Source organism: Pongo abelii, chromosome 14 (assembly GCF_028885655.2).
Source record: "Pongo abelii isolate AG06213 chromosome 14, NHGRI_mPonAbe1-v2.0_pri, whole genome shotgun sequence".
Taxonomy (NCBI): domain Eukaryota; kingdom Metazoa; phylum Chordata; class Mammalia; order Primates; family Hominidae; genus Pongo; species Pongo abelii.
Genome location: NC_071999.2, coordinates 107,982,054 through 108,006,521, shown reverse-complemented (window position 1 = coordinate 108,006,521; position 24,468 = coordinate 107,982,054). Strand labels below are relative to the sequence as shown.

Genomic DNA, 24,468 nt, shown 5'->3' with positions numbered 1-24,468 from the left:
GACACCTCAGGATTTCTAGCCTGTGGCCAAATAGTAAACATCACCTTACACATGTTTTTAAATGCCAGAAACATCTTTAAATGCCTTATCACACAAACAGCAAAGGGCACAGTGTGAAGAAAACACAAGATAGCCTTTTTATTTTTAAAAATGTTTGGAAATACATATAATTTTGATACAGTTTCAGGATGCTCCAGATACCCACGGCCACTTGACGTAAACCACTGACAATTTTTAGACCACTTTGAAAAACTGCAATATGCTTCTGATCAAATTTTGTCATTAAACCTAGTGAGGGCAATAGACACTTCTCAAATAGATGTGTCAGTTACAGCACTCTCCTCCTCTAAAGTATTCACAAAGAGACAGATAAAACAGTTTTTTTTCATCCTCCTCCTCCCCTTCCTCTTTGTCCTCCACGTTTTCTTCATCTTCCTCTTCCACCTTTTTCCAGGCAACTTTAGTGGGGTGCTTTGAGCCACCAAACTCTCCTTTACACTTACTGTCAGCAACATCCTTCTCATCCCTCTCTTTCAGCTTCTCCGCCTTAGTGATGTCAGGCTGCTTTGTCCTGTCACTTAAGTTATTCCACATCTCACCCAGCTTTTTGCCACGGATGCCAGGATTTGCAGATTTGACCTTGAAGTGGACTTCTGAACAGAACAGAAAGAATTCAGATGGCGGCCTTTTTGGGACATTAAGGGCCTTCTTCTCACCTCCCTGAACTGGTCATAATTGTTCATTTCCCCATCCGAACCTACTTTTTCTGCCTATGCCATTTTATCAGATTTATACTTATCTTTCCCAGATACTGTCTTTCACCTCTCAGAGCACATCTTGAAAAATTCTGCTAAATTGACAGGGACCTCTAGGTTTTTCTTTTTATGTTCTTCTCTGCACATCTGCACAAAGAGAGCATAAGCAGACATCTTACCCTTTGGTTTCTTGGGGTCACCTTTAGCCATCCTGACTGTACTGTTTGCTAATCTGGGCAGTGTAGGGCATGATGCCTTGGCTTGGTGCTCTCCAGCATTGAGCTAGCCGCCTCCATGAGAGGCCCCTCTCTACCACTTAAATAGCTCTTAACGTCCATCAAATATTCTCCATTTACATTTCACCATCAACACTGAAGTCTGCCAAAGTCATCCTCGGTTCTTGCTGGGGCCTGTGTTTCAAACTAATTCTTAACCAACCTGTTTTCTCAAATGCTCCCACTTCTTCCAATTACCCTCTCTAAATAGATCAGTCAGAACTAGCTTCTGAAAACCCCCAAATCTCAGCACATGGGTCTGCAAGAAATGAACCCTGGGACAAATCTGGACAATCACCTGTTTCTGTAAATAAAGTTCTATTAGAGCACAACTGCACACTTTTTAAAGTAATATTTTCTATGGCTGCTTTCACATTGCAACAGCAGAGTGAGGAGTTGCAAGAGGCAAGAGACTTGATACTACCCAAAGCCCAAAATCTATACTGTCTCTTTAGAAAAAAAAAAAATTGTCAACATCTGCATTGAGCATATACTGAATATGCAGTAAATATTTAATTAATTGTTTTATATCATATTTTCCAAATGCAGCATAGCTCTCCTTATAGACCCTAAGACTCTATATGGTTCCTCATAGCTTTCCTTGTAGACAAAGATCTTGTGTTTTCAGAAATTGTGTTCTGTTCAGACTTCAATCACGTGAAGAAAAGAATTATTCATTTAGCATCAATAACAGCAGATGCCAAAATAACGATTTGAGATAGCTTTCAAGTTTGTGCTCTTTGAGAGCCAGCGTCGAGGTAGCTGTCCCTCATTCAGACACCTGCTTCCTGGCACCCAGTTTTGATATTCCTTTTAAAGAGAATGTCTGAGCATTATCTCACATTTTCTGAAACAGTTTAACAGTCCCTCCTCCAGGCAGATTCATTATTAAGTGCACAATGATATGAAGGTTCAGGATGGCCTGAAATCTGGACAGTCACCTATTTCTGTAAATAAAGTTCTATTAGAGCACAGCTGCACACTTTTTAAAGTAATATTTTCTATGGCTTTTGATTATGGTTGTGAATCTGGACCTTAGTTTCCCTACTAAGGTGTGAACTCTGTATCCAAAACTCCCTAGAACAAGGTGAAAATGTTCTCTGTAAAGCTGAGCTGGACTTCCTCAGATTGTCTTGCCATCTGTGTCCTTCAACAAAATATGCCAATCAAAAGTGTCTGGACACACTGAACATAGGAATTGTTGATACATTTAATTTCAATTTTTGAAGTAGATACCTATTTTATAGATGGAAACTTTTATTGCATTATAGTTAGAAGAAGCATTGTGATCGGTTGCTGTTTTTGAATAATTGAGGACCAGATTTTTAGATTCGTGCAAACGGCAAATGGATAAGTCCCTTTTGGTTTGACACACTTCATGTTTATTATAATATCCACTGTTATTACTATTATTTTTTATGGATATTATCACATTATTACATATGTAGCATGATTATCATATTTCGCAGTTAAATTTGAAGAATAGATGTCAATTCTCATTCATTTTTATATTTTATTTCCATATCATTTGTAAGGACATGAAATAGTCTTTGAAATATAAATTACTTGAATTACTTTAGGTAACTTGAGGTTACCCTGTTCTAAAACCATTTAAGTGACAAAGGGGAGGGTAGTCCCACAGGAAAGTGAAATAAATTTTCAGCTGACACACAACCCATAATGATTTTCAGATACTCAATTTTTATTCGAGACACTCTTTCTGTCTGCAAATTCTAAAACGCTAACTCATTAAAATAAAGAGCTATTTTTTATGTCTCTATGGAGACATGTGTCTGTGGAGAAGTAGGTAGAGAACATTCCTTAAAAATTGACATTCCTTCTATGTAAAGTTTACCTAAAAGGCAATTCATTTGTCTGCACTAAGTCTGATAAAATCCATATACAATCTTCTATACATGTTATCATGCAACCCTTCTTGTAATTTCCATGAAATCTTTACTGTGGACAATTCTGAAGGCTATTTTTAGGTGTCCTTTTCCCCTTGGGTTGTTCGTTTTGAGCATTTTTATAAAGTCCTTAGTTCCTAATGTTCATTTGCATCACTGTCCTTCCATTGATCTTTTTGCTTTGGGTAGTCTTCCAATTATCCTAAGAATAGTAGACTTTGGGAAGGAAGTGGGAAGGGTCTGCCAGGTAGGGCAGAATCAACGATCTTCAATCCAGACAGTGAGAAAAAGTAATGACTGTTGCAGACTAATACGTGCATACTATATATTTATCAATTTCCCCCAAATGTTCGGCTGCTCACTGTTTCTGTCATTGCCACGCATTATTTAAATTGACCTAAAGCCATGTTTTGCTGCCTGAAATCCTTTATTTCCAGCACTAAACTATGCAAAGAGATCTTCTGCTGTGGCAAATCACCTCAGCAGGGCATTTGCCTACACTGCTTGCAGGCTCCCCTCTGCTTACCAAGAGAACAGCAGCTGAGTCTGGAAAAGAGAGAAGACAGGCTTCTGAGATATCACATCAATGTCACACGAAGGCACTGATGTGACTTCTCTATCCTTTGGGCTCATATATCCTATGAAACTTCAGGTTTGAAAGACAAAATGAGTATCAGAGAGAACAGCATGAATTTGAAATAAGAAAGATCAGACAGGGAGAAAAAAAGTCTCCAACCTCCCATTCCCAAATAGACTTCTGGTAAAGAAAAAGCCAAATTATGCTGAGACTTGAGTAGATGTGGAACAATTGTGTACATTCATGTTGCATAAAAAATTCACTGGAAGTCATTCGTATGCAGCAAATAGTTATTTTGTGTTTACCGTATATGTATGAGGCATATTTACCTTAGATTAACTCATTGAGACATAATTAATGCTCTAATTATTTATATATCTGCTGAGTAGCAGAATACTGTATAGTTTTAGGAAACAACACTTTAAAACTGCAGTTAGCTCAGAATTTTGCAAATGTCATGCCAAGGTCATTGATGAGGCTGACTTTCTCACTGCTTACGCCAGCCTGCACAGTCATAAGTTTAGTGTACACACACAAACACTCACAAATACACATCTCACTTCCTTAATCCTACATTTCAGTGACTTAAATAAGCACATATCTAAACAGCCTTCCCTTAGACACAGCCAAATGCAACCCATGATTCCACACAGCCCTTAAAATGGCAACTCGCAAGACGTACACAATTTTAAAATTGTATTAGCCTATTCATAGCAAGACTGTTCATTAGCCTATGTGCATATTCAATGTTGACCACATGCCCCCCAACCCCACCCACCAAAAGACCAGCTAGAGATCTGAGATATGGAAGAGTGCTGTTCAGTTTAGATATTTTTTCTCATCTATTACTTTCTAGATGAACTGTCATGAGTTAAAATGTCAGTAAGGCCACCTGTTTATGATCAACATAATTGAGCTATTTTAATCTCAAATTATTTCATCGTTAAGATAGTTTTCAGTTCAGAGGCTGAGATAAAGACACAGCAAGTTTTCCAGGACACACATCACTAATTAGAAAACAAATTCTTATCTCCTTGTTTGTTGGTTTTACTTACAGGACAGGAACATCTCTGTGGAATTAAATTGCCCACTACATGCTCCTAATATGTTTTGTTTATATGCTTACTCCAGGGAAAACTGTGAGACATGTTGAAACCAGGATTTGTTGTTTTCTTTTGATAGAAAAACATAGCAATTCAAGTCAGCTTTTTTCTTTTATTAGAATGCAAAGTTCCTTAAGATCAAATACAAAAAAAAGAGTCATTTAAAAGTACTGAAAGGATATAAAAGGGAAGACATTTTAAACTACAGCTTATCGAAGAACAGCGAATAACGTTAGCAAGTACTTTCATAACTTTCAAATCTTACCATTTACTGATAAATATCATGAGTTTTCCGAATTCTTTGTTGTTGTCTTTATGTCTTTGAACAAAAGACTGCTTTTTGAAACAACTTCAAGACAATGATTATTGAACAAATGATTATTTGGTTCTTTGAAGTTTCCTAATTTCCAAGCTAACATTTTCTTATTGACTCTAACTATCTCTTTTTCTACTGAGGTTGAACACACACACACACACACACACACACATAAACACACACACACACACACACACACACACACATATCAATTCATGACATTCTCTTTAGTTAGTGCTCAAGATTGCAAATCTTCATTTTCTTTGGTCAGATAATACATTTTCATAATGAACAAATGGAGTGCAACTCTCAAAGCCAGTAACTAACACTGGAAAGCAAAGGCTGAAATCAAAGCTTGGTCAGCCTGTTAATGTGATGCGCTCTCTCTCGATTAATCCTCTACCAATAAATATTTGTTCTGTTAACTTTTACTGTGGCTCCTTCCTCATGCCCAACCCCACCATTTATATCCTGTAGATATTTTATGAGAAAATTGACCCCTGTTTATGTGCATCATTCCAGTCACTAACAAACGTTTTTATAAAGGATGCACAATTACATGTGACAAATTAATTGGTCATTTCATTATTTTGTGTCCAGAAAGTACTCTTTGATGAACCATAAGGCAAGAGCTGTCCTAGTCACCCTGTCTATAAAGATAAATAAACTTAACCCGTATACTCCAGCATCCTGCTACCTAGAAGGAAAAACCAGAAGTATAAACAATGAAAAGTGACGTAGCATAGAGTATGTTATAATTCAAGAAAAATGCATTCAGTAAGTTTATAAAGAAACAACAACTGTGTTTGCACACACACTGTCTCATGTTGTAAGGTGGGTATTATAATTCTAATTTTAAAGATGAGAAAAAGAAGACTTGCGAGAGTATTTCCCAAGCTGATAGGCAGCTGAGTTGGGCGCTGGGTCTGGCTTTTGTGATTCCAGCCCCAAGCCTTGCACCACACAGAAGAGAGGATAGTTATCCCTGTGGAGGGCAGAATTTGGAAATACTTGGCCAAGGAGGCCCTGATTAATCTGGACATAGAAAGTAGAGCAATAGCTTGAATGACCTTGCAGGAGGAGACAGCAATGAGGATATTTTTGTCTGCTAGGGCTGCCGTAACAATGTACTACCAACCGGGGGGCTTAAAGCACAGAAATGTATTTTTTTCACAGTTTTGGAGGCTGGAATTCTGAAATCAAGTTGCCAGCAGGATTGTTTCTTCTGAGGCCTCTCTCCTTTGCTCATAGGTGTCTGTCATCTCTTGTGTCTTTTCATAGTCATTCCTCTCTGAATGCCTATTTGGAAATCTCCTCTTTTTATAAGGATACCAATACTATTGGATTAGGGCCTAGCTTCATGATCGTATTTGTCTTTAATTGCCCCTTTAAGACCCTGTCTCCAAATACAGTTGTACTCTGAAGTACTGGGGGTATGGACTTCAATATATGAATTTGGGGGGAATATAATTTATCCCATAACTGGTGGTAAGAGGCCACAAAAACAAAATATGGGGGCATAAGGACCCCCAGTGCATGCTCAGGATCAACATTAGAGCAAAGTAGACACAGAACAGTATGGAAAGTGAGCACCGAGATAAAAAGGATCAGGGGAGGCAGGATCAGAGTGGAGAGATCTGGAAGGCTACAGCAAGGTGTTTTATCTAAGGCATTATTGCAGGTTCTTGCTAGAGAGTGATAATTGAGAATTTAAAGAAATGAATTTTAGTAATGGGTTTTGTATATATTAAATCATGTTCATGTAACTTAAAAATATTAATTTTAAGCTATTTACAGGAGAAAAACATGACCACTCAGTGGAACTTTATATTTTACGATTTCTAAAAATATTCTAGGTTATTTTTCTAGGAACTGCTGTTAAGTTTGGCCATTACTGCCATATACTTTGGACATATATAAAGTGTTTTTTGGTAAGTGTCTGAGATTACATTCAGTATCTACATGTAGCACACTTTACACAGGCTAAATTCTATCGTATTTGGTATTTTTTCCTCAATTCAGCTGTATTTTCAGAGAAAACACACAAGATTACAAAGCTATTTCTATGCTTAATAGAATACTGTCTAATGATTTCTGCATGTAGCAAAATCCAACTTTTATTGGCTACGTGTTAATCACCCACTAAATATTTGCAACATGAATTTATCTGTGACTCACATGATGTACGGTGATTTTGTCTGCATCCTAAGACGTGATTCCTGTACTATGGTTGAGTAATTGTCATGGCAGGTTTGCCCCTCTAGTGTTGGCTTCTTGTTTTGCTTTGTGCTGCTTTTCTCTGCTATCCAGGCTGCCATTGCTATTTTTATTTTCTACTTCTGATGGTTCAGGAATATGAAGGCAAAATAAAAAGAAAGTGTGTGTTGCCTTACTGCCACTATTCTATGATATGAGTCAGGGGTATGGAAAAGCTGAACTTTTAAGGGGACAGCAAACCTCACGGATTCAGGGGATTTAATTTCCCCTCCTCATATCCCAGAAGGTCTAAGTTACTAGTTACGTTAAACAAAAGAAATAATTAAACAATGGAGAAGATGCTATAGAAAAGTTTTCCTTTTCTTTTCTTTTTAAATATACTTCTTATATGTAGTCCTAAAAGGACTTTCTCTCTTCTTATAGCTTAACAATCAAACAACAGCTTAGGGCAGCATTTGGCAAACTGTAACTGCTGGTTAAATCTGGCCTGTCCCCTACTTCTATAAATAAAGCTTTATTGGAATGCAGCCACACTCATTCATGTGAATGCATATTGTCTGTGACTGCTTTGGCAAAATAGTGGTGGAGTTGAGTAATTAATACAAGGGCTTTACAGCCTTAGAGCCTAAATTATTTACTATCTGGCCAACTCACTTTTTTGGCTTAAGGTAATGAAATTTTAATTGCACACAATAATGTACATGTTTTAATATGTGACAATAAAGGTTTTGTTGCATTTATGCAGCACATTTTTGAAATTAAAAATAAACTTGTAATAGAAATATAATTCTAAAGAGTTTCACCAGCTTGTAGATTTTTCAATAAATTTTGATATAAAGTCAATACATCTTTATAGAATAAAATATTTTAGAATCTATCTGGTTTATAGGAAATAGCATAAACATCTGTTTCGATAAACTTCCACTAATAAAGACATACCTTGAACACAAGCTATTGTTTTGCATTTGCCAACTTTTCCATTTCATAATTGTATTAAATTACTAGAGATGGCTTTGTAACCAAAGACATTAGAATATTCAGTTGAATATGGGTTTCCGGGACACATTTTTGTTGTTGTAGTGGTGGTGGTTTTTGTTTTTAATTCTCTGCTGCTAGGTAGTACTAAATCCCCAAGGGACTCAAAGATGAGAAACAGGAAAAAAATTTCAGGCTGTGAACTGCTGCTAAAACATAGAAGCCCTGTCCATGACATTAGTTCGTGTATCAAAATGCTTGCTATTTGGCCCTAGAAAAAGGGACCGCTGGCAGGGCGCGATGGCTCACTCCTGTAATCCCAGCACTTTGGGAGGCCGAGGCGGGCGGATCACGAGGTCAGGAGATCGAGACCATCCTGGCTAACATGTTGAAACCCCGTCTCTACTAAAAATACAAAAAATTAGCCGGGCATAGTGGCCGGCGCCTATACTCCCAGCGACTCGGGAGGCTGAGGCAGGAGAATGGCATGAACCCGGGAGGTGGAGCTTGCAGTGAGCCGAGATCATGCCACTGCAGTCTGGCCTGGGTGAAAGAGTGAGACTCCGTCTCAAAAAAAAAAAAAAAAAAAAAAAAAGGGACCGCTGGCAGTGTTGTACATAAGTGGTCCTGCTTGGTTTGCCCAAGTGGTATTTATCTCAGACCGTTCTGAACAGGGCCAGCAAGTCTACCCAACAGGCACATTCTATATTGAGTAGCACCTGACTACTGACCAAATCAGATGTTTTCCTTTGGTAGATTTAAGAACCACAGAGAAAGAGAGCCGACTGCAAAGTGCTAGGAATGACTAGAGACTGAGAGAGAGCACAGATGCTTACAGAGAGCCTCAGTAGTTACTGGCAGGAAAGAGAACCACGGGGAGAGAGACAGTGAGCAAGAAAAGGAGGAGAGACAAAGATGGAGAGGAAATAAAGTAAAAACAGATGAAGCAAAAACAGAAATTGAGTCAGAAGAATGACAGAATGACAGAATGGTCAGAAGCCAACTGCACCCATTTATGAGGACATAACTGCTTGAATTGCTGATGTGACATTGGAAGTTTGTGTGTGTGTGACGCAGTGGCATTCCAATTCTCCCTGAAGGTATTTACCTATCTCCCATATATTTCCATGTATCTGCAAGAAGCCTTATCGCCTATGACAGAGCTACAAACATCAGAGTCTCACTAATATATATATATAGCTAATTGATAATTTTCAAAATAAAAGGTGGAGGGAATGAATCACACAACAGCCCTATTTGTGGTTTCGCAAATGATCTCAAACTCACATGTTCAGGAGGTCAGGAGCGTCAATGAATGAATCAGTTTGGGTGTAGGAAGTGATGGGTCATGTTGACGGACAGAAGAGGCTGTGCACTTCTGGTGGGACTGTGAATTACTGCTGCCATTATGGAAAATTGTATGGAGGTTTCCCAAGTAACTAAATATAGAATTGCCATATGATTCAGCAATCCCTCTTCTGGGTATTTACCTAAAAGTTTCGAAATCAGTATGTCCAAGAGATGTCTGCACTCCCATGTTGATTGTGGCACTATGTGCAATAGCAAACTTATAGAATCAGTCGAAGTGTCCATTAACACCTAAACAGGTAAAGACAATGTGGTACATACATATACACAATGAAATACTATTCAGCCTTACAAAGGGAAGAAGTTCTGTCATTTGCAATAACATGAATGGAACTGGAGAACATTATGCTAAGTGAAATAAGCCAAACACAGACAAATACTACACATTCTCATACAGAAAATTTTCCTTTTCTTATCACTTATAAGTGGAATGTAAAACACTTTTATTCTCACTTATATGTGGAATGTAAAACAATTGCACTCATGAAAACAGAGGGTAGGTGGTGGTTACCCGAGGCTGGGAGGTGGAAGGAATGGGGAGATGATAATCAAAGGATACAAAGCCTCAGTTAGATAGGATAAATAATTTTGAGTATTTTTTATAGATCTGTTGCACAGTGTGGTGAATACAGCTAATAACTGAGTAATGTACATCTCCATATCACTAAGAGAGTAACTCTCAAATGCTTTTGTTGCAAGAAAATGTAAAATATTTGAGGTGATGGATAAATTAATTAGCTTGATTTAATAATTCCACATTGTATTCAGAAATCATAACATTGCTTTGTACTTCATATATATATTATATATATGTGTAACTATAATTTGTCAATATACAAAAAAGCCAATGAAATTTTTTTAAAAATGAAAATAGGCAGGTTCTACTCAGCTGCAACTGATTGTTCCATCAAGGACTTGCTAAATCTTCTGATTTTTCAAGAGAAGCTAGAAATCACAGCTTTATGTGAATTCTCCTCATTTTTAAATGTAGAGTTAATTGGTTAAAACAACAAAAAATGATGGTATGAAGGGCAAAGAAAATACTAGTGTACAAGATTTGTTTTATGATGTTGGATTTACAACTAACAACAATTTTTATTTTTCACAGCCCTCTTGCAATGGCAGTCTATTTGGGGCATAAATCAATAACTCTTTTCTATGATTTTTTCCTCCACGAAAATGGCCTTGATTCTAGTGCATCTTGTGAAATGAGATTTCACTGTGTTGTTCAGAGTTTTCATTTTTGCTGGAGGCTTGCAAGGCCCATATCCTCAAGATAGGCAGTGATGAGTTGTGACATGTATCCTGTGCATCGGTTGTCAACCTGAGTGACACTAAAATGAAGAGCTGTCATTTTGTACCAGAAACCTCTTAGCTTTATTTCCTGTTGTTTCAGCCATCCAAAGCAATGGTGGTGTTTGAGTGTGGACCACGGCTCTTTACCTCAAATCTAAGGATTTCATCTGACAATAGGAAAATAGCTACAGTTCACTGTAGTTGTTCATCTTTATACCACTCTTGCCAATTTTGTTTTTCTTTCCTTACTTATTCTACTTGCACTTTCCTTAAACTCTACACTGTTAAGAAGGTAGTCTCTTGTTTGGACATTATTTCCTGTTAACAAGTATAGATCTTTTTATTTGTAATCATTTCGATTTACAAATATTTTCTCACTTGTCACAAAGGCCAAATAAGGCTTCAGTAACAATTTCTATTTATGTTCATTGGGTAGTACATTTCATTGCATCGTTCTCTAGGGAAAGTTAGTACTCTGTTAATTTCAGGCTCTAATGCCAATATATAAACACATCCAGCTTGTCATTTGATATCCAGGGAACATTACTTTTCAAGTGGGTTCTCCAAATGAATGGGTTTGACTCAGTCATCTCACTTCCTTAATGCACACAAATTTTTAGACACATTTTTACACTGTGGGTTTCAGTGAACATTTGCACATTTTACTCAAAGTTGGTCAGAAGAGTTAAAATTAACAATAATGGGTGGAAATGGGGTAGGAAGGTCAAAGATCATCTTGAGTGATCTTGGCTTTTAGAAATCTGCCAGTCTGCTGTGCCTCAGCAGTTGCAGAAGGCCATGATTGACTCTGTCCATAATAATAATCTCCTTGCTTGTAAGGAAGTATTGGAGAAAGGAGATGAAAATAATATTAGCAAGAAGCCTTTACTAATGAGTAGGTATGCTTGTAAAGTCCCTCACTTGAAACATTTGTCAAATGACTGTCCTTTGTCAACTGCTATATTTTGAGAAATTCCAGAGGAAATAAGGTGAGACTTCAGAACTTACAAAAAAATGTAATGTAAAGATTAGGAGTGGTGAGTGTAGAAATGGGAGAATAAAATTGTCAGCTCATTAAGGCTAGAAAATCCAGCATACAATGCTTCACACCCCAAAATATTCATGCCGCCTATATTTCATGCCGGTTACAGCAACTTACAGTACATTTTCATTTGAGCCTCACAACAACCCTTTGAAGTAGGAAGTGCCATTCGCAGAGTATACTCAGAGGGGACACACGTTTGAGGGGATCTGTGTTTATTCAAGGCCACCCAGCTGTAAAGGGGAAGGGACAGAAATAGAGCACAGGACTTCCTTGCCCACCAACTGTTCCTTTACAGCCACTTACAAAAAGGGCTAATGCTTGTGTGTTAGCAAATATGTTTCATCAACATTTTGCAAATTCTTTACTTCATCTGACTTATTGATAGAACAAAAGAAAACACAGCATGCACTTTCAAATGCAAGCACCTATATCTTTGGCACAAATATCGATACCAAATTCACATTATAGTTGGTACATATAAAAACAAATATAACGAATTGCAAGGTTCTGCAGATTTATGGCTAATTACTCTTTTCTAGTTCTTCATCTATATTTATCATAATGTGATCCAAGATCCAGTTGCATCAAAATCACCAGGATCCTCACATAAAATACTCATTCTCCAACATAAGCCCAGAACTATTTAACCAACACCTTTGTGGTAGACTCAGGAATAAGGCTTTAAAAATTTTCCAAAAGAGGACAATGAGGCATGCTGAAGTGTGAAGAATGCACCTAGCTTTATGGAATTTGGTGTTTAATGTCTAGGTGGTGTATTTATTTTAACAATGAACACTTAATGATGGGACACACATAGATAGTTAAAAGCAAATAAATAGTACCCAATGGGTAGTTTTTTGCCTTTGCACTTTCCCTCCTTCCCATCGCACAATATGTCCATGTAACAAACCTGCACATGTACCCACTGAATCTAAACAAAAGTTAAAAAAAAAAAAAGAAAATGAATAGAGACAACTAGTAAATCTACCCCAATCCTAGTTCTCTTCACTCAAATATAGTTGACTATGCTCTAGGCATTATTAGGAACAGCTTAGTTCTTAAATGTTTATGGCAGTTACTCTTATTGGATATAATTAGATAAAAGATGGAATGCCTTGATTACTAATTTAAAAAAAGGTAGAGTAGATAAAAGAGAGTGAAAAGAAGTTACTATTTTAAAAAATAAAGCTTGGTAAAAATGAGATTTGGGGGAAATTAATGGAAAATGAAAAAAAAAAAAAACCCAAAATACTACAATTAGAACCTCACCTAGGGAACAAACTGAAATGATTATAAGATTTGATGATAGAGATGGGACCCAGAGGTAGAATCTGAAGTCTTAATATCAGAAAGGCATTTAACAACTGGTTGAAGACCAAAAGCAAGGAGAAGCAGCCTCTTTCAGTGTATATTATTTGCAATGAAGAAAAAAATAAGAATAATGTAAGGGCATTATTATTAATAATAATATAAAAATAATGTAAAGTCATTTAAATATTAAGAGGAGATTCTAAAAATTGACAGGCATAATAGAAGCTTTTTAATAAAAAGTCCTTATTAATATATATAAATGTTTTTGGAATTTTTAATTTAATATACTTTTTATCTTAGAAAACTAATACTATCTATAAAAAGTTTCGTATATTCATTTTAAAATTCATCTTCTCACCCTAGTTTACCTCGGGATCTTAAGTCCTGAGATCCTTTGAATTTTACTGGAACCTTTTAAAGTTGGAGAACACATGAAACTCAGGTGCACAACAGCTTGCGCTTTACTTTTTGAAGTGATCCAAATGATTAGAGAAGAATTTAGAAACTTACATGAATCAACTTTATGATGGTCAGAGAATCTGTGAAATATGTTTCAAAAAGAGGATCTAATTTAGCAGAGCATAAGGGGCACGATTTTCCAGGTGAGTCACAAATTATGTTTTGGGCTGGGAAATGAAGACCAAATCTCACAGGACTAACCTGGAGATCAGAAACTGGGGCATGAAGGCATCTATGAATCTCCGAAAAGCTGATAACGTTAGGTACTTGCTGACCTGTTGAGGAAGAAAGAACCCCTAATGGTTCCAGAATCACAAGCCTGGAGACACAAAAGAGAATGTGAGTGGTGGGAAGCATGAAAATAGGGAAAATGATGTCTTAAGAAAGAGAGCTCCATTCCAGACATTAATTCTAGATATTGACAAATTTGAATGGAAGAAATTCTTACACATGTTCAAATACACCACAGTGAAAGAGAAGTAGAAAGCTCTAAAATCAGAGACATTTGTGAGTCATGGTGGCTAATAAATCCCTGAAGAAAGATTTGGAAAACCAAATCATAGGTCCTTCTGTTGAAGGAAAGAAGAGAATCTTGTAATAAATGTACAGAGTAAGAATATACACATAGATATATATAGAGACTATATACATATATCTATGTATATATAGATATATCTACACTATATATATACACACATATATATACTATATATATCTATGTGTATATAGATTATATATATACTATATATAGTCTGTGTATATATATAGTATATATATACACTATATATGTATCTATATATAGTCTCTATAGATATAGTCTATATATCTATATATAGTCTCTATAGATATAGTCTATATATCTGTATATAGTCTCTATAGATATAGTCTATATATCTATATATAGTCTCTATAGATATAGTCTATATAGATAGTCTATATATATCTATATATAGTCTATAGATAGTCTATATATAGTCTATCTATAGTCTATATATAGTCTATCTATAGATAGTCTATATATAGTCTATCTATAGATAGTCTATATATAGTCTATCTATAGATAGTCTATCTATAGATAGTCTATATATAGAGAGATAGTCTATATATAGTCTATATATATAGTCTATATATAGTCTATATATATATACTCTCTATATATAGACTATATCTATCTATCTATATATAGAGAGAGAGAGTCAAAAAAGGCACAAATAACATTAAAGAATTAGGATTAAAGAATTAAATCCATTAAAGAATTAGGATTTCTCTTAAATCAGGAAGCATCCTGGGAAAAAAGGGCAAAGAAATATCCAAAATCCTAACAAGTAGGGCTGTTGATGCTTCCAGAACTGAAAAGAAAATTCTTCTGGTTAATATCACAAACACAAACTAGAGAATTGCATAGAAAATACACTTTGAGAAATCCAATTAAATGCCTGTCTCTCCTCCCCCTTGTATCTAGTTTTGAACTTGATCACATTCAAAGTAAGCAAGGAAGGCAAGCGTGTAATGTCCAAGTCACATTAAAGGAATCAAATTTGTCTCTCTTACAACAACATGCTTTGGGTTCATAATAAATTAATTAATCCAGCATTCTATCTCAAAACTGCCTCTTTTTATTATACTAGCAGATATTTCAGGGTTTTCCTCAGTGCTTACACACATGTATAAGTTTCCTATAGGGAGGATGCTAATTACAGTCCCCAGAATTAATTTTCCTATGCACAGTCCTCATTATCATTTAATTGCTCTAATCTGACAGAGACAGCCTGGACAGGGAAGTCAGAAAGCAGACATTTCGACAATCTCAAATTAGCTGGGTGGTTATCCCATATCACTGGGTCACCCTGCCCTGGAGTACCTGCACTCTATACCATGCTAGCAGAACTGCCCTATGATTTAAGAAAAAAAAAAAAGGGGGTGGGGGCAGGGGGCAGGGGTGGTGGCTCACGCCTGTCATCCCAGCACTTTGGGAGGCTAAGGCAGGTGGATCACCTGCGGCCAGGACTTTGAGACCAGCCTGACCAACATGGCAAAACCCTGTCTCTACTAAAAATACAAAAATTAGCCGGGCGTAGTGCCACATGCCTGTAATCCCAGCTACTTGGGAGGCTGAGGCAGGAGAATCACTTGAACCTGGGAGGCGGAGGTTGCAGTGAGGTGAAATCCTGCCACTGCCCCCTAGCCTGGGCAATAAGAGCTAAACTCTGTCTCAAAATAAATACGTAAATTAAAAGGTAATTGAAAACAGCCTGGTATTTCTGTGTGGTTTAAGCTTTTCAGCGGACAGAGATGAGTAACAAGGTGAAAAGAAACACCAAACCCAAGCACAGTCCCACACATTGCTGGGGTAACAGCAGAAGAGACTGGAAAGATGCCTACATACCACCATGGATGGGTGGGAACTTGGAGGCACCGGGGAGGAGGACAGAAAAGGCAGGATGCCTGCTACCCAGAAAGAAATGCAGCTGACATGCTCTGAGGAGAGGCAGTCAGTCATCAGAAAGCACAGGGAGTTTCTCCTGAGAACCATGTAGGGTTATGCATTGAGGAAACTGAGCTGCTTGCAGACACAATCCTTTTTTTCCAGGGGTTTGTAACTCAGTGGAAAAACAGATGAGTAAAGTTAGAATTAAAATACAGTATAAGGAACACTCTAATAAAGGTAAGTGGAGAGAGTTATGAGATCCATAGGAATGGAAACTAACTGGTTTTAAAGGATAAAACAGCGGTTCATCCATTCATTCATATGACAATAATCATAAAAACGGACAGTGACAGCTATTCAGTATGCTAGATGGTACTTTACAGCTTTCAAAATACATTCATTAGAGCTTAACTTTATTACAACAGTATTTGAAATCAGGGAAAGTATTATTGGCTTAGTTTTATGATGTACTCTTGGACAACGTGTTGAAGGATACATTATTAATTTGTGACATGGATGATGTCACATTTTCTGAATTATAGTCTAGTGTTTTTTTCACATCGTCTGTTATATATTTTGAATGAGCACCTGGAAATAAAGAGCAGAATTAGCCTTGTATTCTGCATTTTAGATAATACATAGCAGAGTGGAATTGGGAAGACAAGACAGATTGTATATTAGAAGGTGGGACAGGATTAAATAGCAACATGACGTGAGTCATCAGTGATGACCTCCCTGGCTTGTGTGTTCAGAAAATCCAGTGTGGAAACAGTTGGTTCTTTTCAAGTTTCTTAAAAGGCACAACACCATCCAACTTCCAGCAGCCTATATAAATGCTATGTGGTTTAATTGTCAACAACAATAAGAGAATACACAAGAATCAGATGAACTGGAAAAAGAAAAGCATTATGGGTTGAATTCTGCCTCCTTCCCCCAAATTGTTGAGGGTATGTTGAAGTCCTAACCCCCAATATGATTGCCTTTGAAGATAAGGCTTTTAAGGAGGTAATGAAATCAAAATGATGTAATTAGGGTGGGCCCTAATCCAATTTGATTGGTGTCCTTACACAAAGAGAAAATTAGGACACAGACATATACAGAGGGAACACCTGTGAGGATACGGGGGGAGGGATGGCCAACAAGAAGAGGAGAAGGCTCAGGAGGGAACAACCCTGCCAACACTTAGACTTCCATAGACCTTAGACTTTCTTAGACTGTGAGGAAATACATTTCTCTTGTTTAACTCCCCATCCTCCACCCCTCCAACCATGGTATTTTGTTATGGCAGCCCTAGAAAACTAATATAAAAAGTATTTTCTCTTCCTCGTCAAGAATAATCAGAAATCTCTAAGCAAATAATTAAGTCTTTGCTTATGTAAAAATTCCTGTTCTCATAGAGAAATGGGAGAAAACATAATAGGTAGTTCATGATGACAGACAGACTTAGTGAAGATGAGTTCTTTTAGAATTCTGGGAGGTGAGGTAGAAGGTGTGGTCTAATCTCTGAGCTGGTGTCTTACTGCCAGCACATCAGACCAGCAGTGGGCACTTTGGTGGTGGTTGTGAGCAGCCAGCTCTGTTGGTTGGTTATAGAGAAAGGGTGACATCCAGTGGCTGGTTCTATCAGCCAAGCTCCTGGACACTGACTCAGGGTGCGTGCCAGATGGCAGAGAAGGGTCTTCAGGAACATGGATGAATCTTATGTCCAGTTTAGTTCTTGGCAGGTGACAATGAAACTTGGGCAAAATGCAGTGATCACTCTGTGTCCTAAAACATAGGGAGTAGGGTCCATGGCGTTGTTATTAAAACATTAAGAATACACTGATAGCAAAGAGAAGCACTATAAATTAACTTAATCTTCAATACTCCTTACACTTGATTCTCTCTATTCCATAGAAAAGACTCAAAAATGATTTATGAAAGGAGGAAAAAAACCCTCTGGACACATATAATACTATAGAGCCAGCTACCTTGATAATAGAATACAGTTACAGTATACAATGTATCTTACTTTAAAGATAGATATTGATAATAGATAATAGATAAATAGATAGGTGATAGATAATGTAGCTTAGTTTAAACTTAAAGTTTAACTTGTAGTACCTAGTTACTAACATAAGAATGGCTTAAAATGACACAGCTGTGGTATTCCCATTTTGTACACAGAGTCAGATTAATAAATTCCTTCAGCCTTCTCAGAAAAAAAAAAAAAAGACACAGCTGCAAAACCTACATACATCAAGTTGCCCAGCACTTAGATAATATTGTTTTACTTTATAATTTCTAATTGCTTTTGCTTTTTTTTTTGTTTTGGGTTTTTTTTTTTTTTTTAATCTTTGGGAGAAGCTAGGCTTTGAAACTGTGGATATTTAAATAGAGTCTGTCATGATCAGCTGGGGTTGCTAAACCCTCACCACAAATATTCTTTACAAAGCAGAGAGAAGGGATGCTCCCTGCCTTTGAATAATTTACATATCTATATATAATTTTTAAAATATTAAAACTAAAGATATACCAGTGTCACATCCATGTATGCATTATATGTACATTTGGAAGACGTGTGCTTTTATGTGACAGATGTAATGACTGCACTTCTCATTCTACTCAAATAGAGTACCCAGGAGACAATGTGAGACCCTGAACACATTTTAGCAGATCTGGGGTTGGTTGTTTCCTCTTCATGTGGAACAGTATAAATAAAGCTAGAAGTGATCCTGAGAACTATGCATGAAATAGATGTCTGGGGCCCCTTTCATGACCTCATTAGCCTATTGTTAAAGCCACCTTAGCATCTGATACTTCCCCCCTTCCACACTTGATCCCATAGGTTGCATGTGCAATGATGTGAGTGCTGCACCAAAGCAAAGATCAAGTCTAATTCATTCAGCAGTGTATGTCTATTGTCTTAAACAGTCCAAGACACATAGCAAGTGTTTAATAAACACATGCTGACCCTGAAAAGCCGTGAGTAAAATTGACAAGTGGGACAAGAGAAAGATTAGATAAGAATGGGAAAATAGCTGGGAAATGGGAAGATTATATTCAGTATATGTTACCATTCAAACATTGAAAAGGTTAAATAAACTTCAGAATGACATCAATTAAACTTTACATAAGACTAAAATCTAAAGGGAAGAAAGGGTAATATTAGAAAGTAAACAAGAAATTTGCTCCCTGGAGCACAAATATGTTAATGGTGTCTCCTAGAATTGAGCAATGTGGCAACCCAATCAGAAATGGCTTCATGAAGGTGGGTTGTAAACGGAGCCTTGTGGGATCTGAATAAATTGAGAGAAGAAGAAACTATATTCCCCAAAATGATCAGAATGTAGAACATTTTCTGGCAGCAAAAATGAGTAGGGCATATTTAAAAGACTTCTCTGAACTAGAGGATATTAAAGAATAGTAGAAGTTAAGATCAAAAGGTCTATTGGGACCACATTGTAGATAGCTACTTCTAAGCTATGATGTTCAAACTTTGAACTGTGAGCAGTGATTTGTTGAAAGAACTTTAAGGAATATCAATTTGGTACTAAAGTACAGGATAAATTATAACAGAGGAATCAGGAAACAGAGATCAATAAAGAAGCTTCTACAGGGCTACAGTAACCAAAACAACATGGCTTTGGTACAAAACAGACACATAGACTGATGGAACAGAATACTGAACTCAGAAATAAGACTGCACACTTACAACTATCTGATCTTTGACAAACCTAACAACAACAACAAAAAAGCAATGGGGAAAGGATTCATTCCCTAGTCAATCAATGGTGCTGGGATAACTCACTAGCCATATGCAGAAGATTAAAACTGGGCCCCTTTCTTGCACCATATACAAAAATTAACTCAAGATGGATTAAGGACTTAAATGTAAAATGCAAAACTGTAAAAAACCAAAGAAGACAACCTAGGCAATACCATTTAGGGCAATGTCAACAAAGGCAAATATTTCATGACAAAGATGCCAAAAGCAGTTGCAACAAAAGCAAAGATTGACAAATAGGATCTAATTAAACTTAAGAGCTTCTGCACAGCAAAAGAAACTATCAACAGAGTAAACAGGCAACCTAGACAATGGGAGATAATTTTTGTAAACTATACATTCAACAGAGGTCTAATATCTAGCAGCTATAAGGAACTTTAAAAATTTACCAAAAAAAAAACAAAAAAACTCAATGCCATTAAAAAGTGGGCAAAGGATATGGACAGATACTTTTTTTTTTGAGACAGAGTCTCGCTCTGTCACCAGGCTGGAGTGCACTCGTGCAATCTCAGCTCACTGCAATCTCTGCCTCTTGGATTCAAGCGATTCTCCTGCCTCAGCCTCCTGAGTAGCTGGGATTATGGGCACGTGCCACCACACCCAGCTAATTTTTGTATTTTTAGTAGAAACGGGGTTTCACCATGTTGTCCAGGATGGTCCTGATCTCCTGACCTTGTGATCCGCCCGCCTCAGCCTCCCAAAGTGCTGGGATTACAGGCATAAGCCACCGTGCCCGGCCAACACTTTTAAAGAGAAGGCATACATGCACCAACAGTCATTTGAAAAAAAGGCTCAACATCACTGATCATTGGAGAAATGCAAATCAAAACCACAATGAGATACCATCTAATACCAGTCAGAATGGCTATTACTAAAAAGTAAAAAAAATAACAGATGCTGGCAAGGTTGTGGAGAAAAAGGAATGCTTATACACTGTTGGTGGGAGTGTAAATTAGTTCAACCATTGTGGAAGACAGAGTGACAATTCCTCAAAGACCTAAAGACAGAAATGCCATTTGACTCAGCAATCCCATTACCACAGGGATTACAAATTGTTCTATTATAAAGACACATGCAGGTGTATGTTCATTGCAGCACTATTCACAATAGCAAAGACATGTAATCAACCTAAATGCCCATCTATGATAGACTGGTTAAAGAAATGTGGTACGTATACACCATAGAATACCATGCAGCCGTAAAAAAGAATGAGATCATGTCCTTTGCAGGAACATCGATGGAGCTGGAGGCCATTATCCTCAGCAAACTAATACAGGAAAAGAAAACCAAATACCACATGTTCTAACTTATTAAGTAGTTGCCAAATTATGAGAACTCATGGACACACAGAGGGGAACAACGGACACTGAGGCCTTTCAGAGGGTGAAGCATAGGAGGAAGGAGAGGATCAGAAAAAATAATTAATGGATACTAGGCTTAATTAATACCTGGTGATGAAATAATCTGTGCAACAAATCCCCATGACACAGGTTACCTATGTAACAAACCTGCACACGTACCTGTGAACTCAAAAGTAAAATACAAAATAAAACCACAAAAAAGCGGCTATTGTAGCAATCAAGGTGTGAGTGCACATGGATTTGAAATATGATATTGGCAGTGAAAATAGTAAATTTGATGTAAGTGCAATATATAGACATAATTTAAAGAAGAATGAATAGGATATAACAATTATTTGGCTAAGTAATTAAATATGGCTAATGCTTAGTGCCTGGGAAGGAAAATTTAGGACAAGGAGCCAGTTGGGGACACAGAGTAATACTGACTTTGAGGACATAACGAGAAGAACTCAAAGTGAGAATATTCACTAGACATTAGGAGACAGGACTGGAATCCAAACTGAAGGTCAGTCATAGAAATGCAAAATTAAGGTTATGAAGTCATCAAAAAGAATGAGATCTCCATAGACCAAAAAGAACATGTACTGAATTTTAAGGGATACCTTTATTCAAGGGAAGTTGGAAAGAAGAAGAGCCAGAGAAAAATGAAAGCATAGTAGGCTTTATTAATTCAATTGCTGGTTTGGCTCTTTGCTTATATAAACATTCATTTAATTATTTATCTTATCCCAGCTGCTGAATCAATTACCTAGTAATATTAATGACTTAACTAAAAATCAACAAAGTCTGTAAAAACTCTCTAAGCTTCTTTAAAAACTATTTTACGTCTGTGTTATGTGGAGACAAAAGTATCAAATTTGGAATCTAAAACCCAGGGCTTAAATGCTGGCAGTCACTTCCTAAGTGTATATCTTTAGATTGGACAAGTTTAGATTGGGCAATTTAAATTCTAAAATCAGAGGCTTCAGCTCTAAAATGAGAATGAAAGATACTCTATATTTTTTTAATAATTAAATGAGATAATACAGTTAAAGGAACTACGTCAGCCCTCTGCTATATACCATGCTAGTCCCTGACTCTTTCCTGCTTTTTTAGAAAATACAACAATTGAAAGTCTACTATTCGATATATGTATGACACTCATGTATTCATTTAGTCTTTGAGTTTCTATCGTGATCAGGCACTACTCTGATGCTGAGAATACGGTAGAAAAAAAGACAGCATCCAGTCTTCCTGAGGCCAGAGACTAGTGGAACAAAGACTAGTGGAAGAAACAGTGAACTGAAAATACATAGAAATTCAGGCAGTGATAAACTCTTTGAAGTAAAATAGAGCAGAATAAGAGAATGGCAAGAGCAGTTTGGGAAGGCTCTATTTCAGATGTAACACTCAAGGGACACACAACTGAAATGAGTGAGAGAGAGAGAGACAAAGACAGAGACAGAGAGCAGGGGGAGCATGCCATGGAAAGACGCTTGGGGAGGGAAAGCATGTGGGGTGGACAGCAAGCGTAAGAACCATGAGGTGGCCATGAGTAGCAAACGCGAGGATCATTAGGAAGATGGACATGTGTGGCTGACGTGGCACGTGCACGAAATAGAGGCAGAGTTGTCGGCAGTGGGAAGGCCATGCAGGTGTATGGGCTGTGGGAAGACACTGGAGCTCTTAGAGCAAGGAGCCGTCTACTTCGGAGGAACGTTAGAGTTCCTAAATTCAATTAAAGAAATGCTTGTTAAACCCCTGCATTGCGCTTCTCCGTGCCCCTGATCTCCCCTTCCCCATAGCCTGTGTATCGGTGCTGTGCGATGAGTTCTGTTCTGGGTGAACTGCACAAAGATCCTTCAAAGTTTGAAGGGAGTGGGAAAAATCAGTTTTAAAGGTTTAATAAGGGTTTCTTAAAGACAAAGAATAAAGACATGTCAAGTGCACCACCCCTTTCCCCACCTGACTTCAAACAAAGAGAAAATCCCACCATGTGTCATTATACACTGTCATTTAGACAAAGACACTGACCATGACAAGTCAATGGTGGAGATTTGGATTTCATGTTGAAGAATAAAAGTAGCAAAGACTTTAAGTTGTAGATTGGCATCTTTAGATTGGCATTGGCATTGTGACTTCATTTTTTAAATGCTGCCAGAATTTCTTAGAAAAAAAAGTTAGAACATATGGTGATTCACAAGTGCCTGCTGGAAAATTATAAAATCAGCAGCAGTATTTCTGGCTGCTGAGATCCTGTGAACCACAACTACCTTCAAAAGATAGAGGTTAGCAAAGGAACCAAGGGTTCCTTTCTAACTCCACACGGTTTGTAGTATTTTACAACTTGTTTCCCTTTAGCAAGTACTGGCAGTTCTAGCAATCCAACAAGTGGGAAACCTTATTAATAATTATTTATTTTAGCCATATCTCAACTTTAAATAGTAAATATTGTACCACCACCAGTCTATCCTTTCCAGATACCCAAACTGATGCTCAGGGATATTAAGTGAATTGCCCAGTGCCAGTCAGTTAAGAGGTAGCTGAATCAAAATCTGAATGTGGGACCATCAGGTTTCAGAGTCTATGCCCTTGATACTTTACCATAGAACCACAGAGAAGGGAGGTTTTTCAAGGCATGATACTTACTGAAAATAAAAAGATACAACTTTAAATTTGTCCAAGAAAAAATTCCTAGAGAAACACATAGCCCATGCAGTTTCTCTCAGAGATTCTACATGACATTATTGTTTGCTAGAAAGTAGGGTGCTAGTTGTCCCTTTTGTAAATATAATAGTCAAATCATGTTACCATTAGGACACATTAAAAATGTCAAATTACCGTGGGACCTTATATGAACATATTAAGATAATAATGATAGTATTCAGTGCAATATTCAGATCAATAGTTTAAACCCAAAATATTTATACCTTCAGATTAGATGTACGCAAATGCATTGATTCATGTGTCTTTTATCTGTTGTTTACATTTTGAGAAATATTTGAGAAATATTTCAAAATGGAAATTATATAAATTTAAACACATAATGGTTTTATGTAAAAATATTGTTAAATTACATTTTCCGCTTAATTGTTATTTCTTGGAAATGTGCCTTAGTCGCTGAAATATTCATACATTAACACAATGAAAGAAGTGAACGTTATTAGGCTTTGACTATCAGGTTTGTTGTTGGTTTTTGACTATTGTGAAACTATGGTCTGATTTCTAAATCAGGAAGAAAGATGTATTGTTGTTAATATGGACACACAACATATTTGTCTGCCTGATTTTTGATCCCAGCTACACCCTCTGGCCTTTTCAAATGATTCT

The 24,468-nt window shown here is 37.0% G+C and overlaps 1 protein-coding gene and 1 pseudogene across 4 annotated transcripts in view; one reads left to right on the top strand and one right to left on the bottom strand.

Moving 5' to 3' along the window:
- The window catches only part of FGF14 (fibroblast growth factor 14), a 677,860-nt gene that overhangs the window by 588,020 nt on the left and 65,372 nt on the right, over positions 1–24,468 (top strand). The window lies entirely within an intron of this gene.
- Positions 325–980, bottom strand: LOC112128614 (high mobility group protein B3-like; annotated as a pseudogene).